We start from the raw sequence: 4477 nt of genomic DNA on the forward strand, positions 1-4477 counted from the left end.
AGCCGCCGTCCCGAGGAACCCATGGGGTGGGATGTGGGCTGCAGGGACCCCCAGCCCCACGCAGGGAATGCGCCAACAACGGAGAAGGGTTGGAACGCAGCAGGGCCCCAATGCAGCCCGGTGCTGAGGCGCAGCCCGGTGCTGAAGCGCAGCCTGTCGGAGGCGGCAGTGCAGAACGGCGGCGCCGCATGCGTCGCATTGCGGTTGCGGGGTGAGGAGGGGGCTGCTGCATGGACCCCCCCCAGGGCCCCGCGTGGGCCGTGGTGCTGGCGGCCCGTCAGCGCGCGGGAGGTGACCGAGGTGACCGAGGTGACGGAGACCATCGTCACCGAGATCGTGGAGGTGACGCGATACCCAAAGGGGGGGGACGACAACGCAGACCCCACAGCCGGCCCCACAGACAGCCCCACTGCTGACCCCACTGCTGACCCCACTGCTGGCCCCACTGCTGACCCCACTGCTGCACTGACCCACTGTAACCACGGTACCGAGGTGATGGCAATGCAATGGCAGCCACTATGGGGGGCACCGCAATGGCCCCATGGCTGCAGGGAATGCGCTGAGCAATGCTGGCCCTATAGGGATCCTGGTGTCCCCAGCTGGCGCTATAGGGATCCTGGTGTTTCCATCTACCCCATAGGGATCCTGGTGTCCCCTTTTGACCCCATAGGGATCCCAGTGTCCCTATAGGGATTCTGGTGCTCCCATCTGTCCCTATAAGGATCCTGGTGCCCCCATTTGTCCCTATAGGGATCCTGGTGCTCCCATCTGTCCCCATAGGGATCCTGGTGTCCCTATAGAGATCCCGGTGCTCCCATCTGTCCCCATAGGGATCCTGGTGCTCCCATCTGTCCCCATTGGGATCCTGGTGTCCCTGTAGGGATCCCAGTGTCCCATCTGTCCCCATAGGGATTCTGGTGCTCCCATCTGTCCCCATTGGGATTCCAGTGTCCCTGTAGGGATCCCAGTACACCCAGCTGTCCCTATAGAGATCCCGGTGCTCCCATCTGTCCCCATAGGGATCCTGGTGCTCCTATCTGTCCCCACAGGGATCCCGGTGTCCCTATAGGGATCCCAGTACACCCAGCTGTCCCTATAGAGATCCCGGTGCTCCCATCTGTCCCCATAGGGATCCTGGTGCCCCCATCTGTCCCTATGGGGATCCCAGTGCCCCCATATGTCCCCATAGGGATCCTGGTGCTCCCAGCTGTCCCCATAGGGCATATGGGGACATGGGGTCATATGGGGTTATGGGGGCTTATGGGGATATGGGGGCATATGAGGATATGGGGGCACGTGGGGTTATAGGGGTATATGGGTGTATGGGGTCAAATGGGGATACGGGGGTATATGGGGACACAGGGGCACATGGGGGTATATGGGGACATAGGAGCATATGGGGACATGGGGGCGTATGGGGACATGGGGGTGTATGGGGATATGGGGGCATATGGGGTTATAGGGGCATATGAGGACAAGGGGGACATGGGGGTTATGGGGGCATATAGGGACATGGGAACATAAGGGGTTATAGGGGGTTATGGGGGGATATAGGGACATGGGGGCATATGGGGTTATAGGGGCATATGGGGTTATGGGGACATATGGGGACATGGGGTCATATGGGGTTATGGGTCATATGGGATTATGGGGCATATGGGGACATGGGGTCATATGGGGTTACAGGGGTATATGGGGTTATGGGAGCATATGGGGATATGGGGGCATATGGGGTTATAGGGGCACATGGGGTTATAGGGGCATATGGGATTATGGGGGCACATGGGGATATGGGGGCATATGGGGTTATAGGGGCATATGAGGACAAGGGGGACATGGGGGTATGGAGGCATATAGGGACATGGGAACATAAGGGGTTATAGGGGGTTATGGGGGCATATGGGGACATGGGGGCATATGGGGTTATGGGGGCATATGGGGATATGGGGGCATATGGGGTTATGGGGGCGTATGGGGTTATGGGTCATATGGGATTATGGGGCATATGGGGACATGGGGTCATATGGGGACATGGGGGCATATGGGGTTATAGGGGCATATGGGGTTATAGGTGCATATGGGGATATGGGGGTACATGGGGATATGGGGGCATATGGGGTTATAGGGGCATATGGGGTTATGGGGCATATGGGGTTATAGGGGTATATGGGGATATGGGGGCATATGGGGTTATGGGGACATATGCGGACATGGGGTCATATGGGGTTATAGGGGCATATGGGATTATGGGGCATATGGGGACATGGGGTCATATGGGGTTATAGAGGCATATGGGGTTATGGGGACATATGGGGACATGGGGTCATACGGGATTATAGGGGTATATGGGGTTATAGGTGCATATGGAATATGGGGCATATGGGATTATGGGGCATATGGGATTATGGGGCATATGGGATTATGGGGCATATGGGGACATGGGGTCATATGGAGTCATGGGGGCATATGGGATTATGGGGCATATGAGGACGTTGGGGCATATGGGGATATAGGGTCATATGGGGACATGTGTGTGTGCAGGTGCCCCCCCCGGCCATCGCAGGAGCTGCATCGCGGTTGCAGGACGGCAGCGGGGCCCTGCTGCGCTGGGTGTGCGACATGGAGGAGCTGGTGTGCAACCAACGGCCGCCCGCAGCCGACGTGCAGGTGGCCAAGGCGCAGCTGGAGGAGCAGAAGGTGGGAGCTGCAACGCATGCACTGCATTGCACTGCATTGTGCTGTGCTGCATTGCACACACTGCATTGCAACGTGCTGCGTTGCATGCACTGCACCGCAACGTGCTGCATTGTGCTGTGCTGTGCTGCATTGCACTGTGCTTCGCTTCGCTGCACTGCACTGCACGGTGCTATGCTGCACTGCACTGCATTGCGCCGTGCTGCATTGCGCCGTGCTGCATTGCGCTGTGCTGTGCGACATTGAATTGCACTACACTGCATTGCACCGTGCTGCACTGTGCTGCATTGTGCAGTGCTGCATTGCATTGTGCTGCACTACACTGTGCTGCATTGCAGTTGCGGTGCTGCGCTGCACTGTGCTCTGCTGCACTGTGCTCTGCTGCACTACACTGTGCTTTGCTGCAATACACTGCACTGCACCGTACTGTACTATGCTGCACTGCACCATGCTGTACTGCACTGTGCTGTGCTGCAATACACTGCACTGCACCGTGCTGCACTACACTGCACTGTGCTGTGCTGCATTAAGGGGCCGTGGTTGGGGCACGAAGCCCCAATGCAGCCCCCAGTGCCGCATCACTTGCAGCTCCTGCGCCGGCTGCTGGAGGAGCGTCGGCCCCGCGTGGAGCGCAGCCTGCAGGATGACCCCGACAGCGCCGACGTGGCCGCGCTGCAGCAGCGCTGGGGGCAGCTGCTGGAACAGGTGGAGGAAAGGTGGGGGCAGCTGCAATGGGGCTGCGGCGCTGGGGGCTGAGCTGTGGGGCAATGCGGCTGCATTGGGGCTGCAAAACAATGCGGCTGCACTGGGGCTGCGGGGCATTGTGGCTGCACTGGGGCTGTGGGGCAATGCGGCTGCATTGGGGCTGCGGGGCAGTATGGCTGCATTGGGGTTGTGGGGCAATGCGGCTGCATTGGGGCTGCAAAACAATGTGGTTGCACTGGGGCTGCGGGACAATGCGGCTGCACTGGGGCTGTGGGGCAATACGGCTGCATTGGGGCTGCACGGCATTGTGGTTGCACTGGGGCTGCAGAACAATGCAGCTGCATTGGGGCTGTGGGGCAGTGTGGCTGCACTGGGGCTGCATTGGGGCTGCATGTCAATGCAGCTGTGCTAGAACTATGGGGCATTGCAGCTGCATGACAATGCGGCTGCATTGGGGCTATGGGGCATTGTGGCTGCACTGGCGCTGTGGTGCATTGTGGCTGCATTGTGGCTGTGGGGTAATGCAGCTGCATTGGGGCTGTGAAGCAATGCGGCTGCAATGGGGCTGCAGGGCAATGCGGCTGCATTGGGGCTGCATTGGGGCTGCGGGGCAATGCAGCTGCACTCCCCTACTCCATGCCCCCCATGCCCCCCATACCCCCCCATGCCCCCTCCATGCCCTCCATGCCCTCCTTGCCCCCCATGCCCCCCATACCCCCCATGCCCCCCCCATGCCCCCCATGCCCCCATCCCCCCATTGTCCCCATGCCCCCATACCCCCTATGCCCCCCATACTCCCCATGCCCCCCATTCTCCCCATGCCCCCCATGCTCCCCATGCCCCCCACAACCCCCATGCCCCCCCATACCCCCCATACCCTCCATGCCCCCCCATACCCCCCATGCCCCCCATTCCTCCCATGGCCCCCATTCTCCCCATGCTCCCCATATCCTCCATGCCCCCCATTCTCCCCATGCCCCCCATGCCCCCCATGCCTCCCATTCCCCCCATTCCCCCCATACCCCCCATGCCCCCCATGTCCCCCCTTTCCCCCAATGCCCTCCATGCCCCCCCATAC

Source organism: Coturnix japonica, unplaced genomic scaffold, assembly GCF_054131305.1.
Source record: "Coturnix japonica strain WE unplaced genomic scaffold, WE-NBRP24 Scf072, whole genome shotgun sequence".
NCBI classification, from domain to species: Eukaryota; Metazoa; Chordata; class Aves; order Galliformes; family Phasianidae; genus Coturnix; species Coturnix japonica.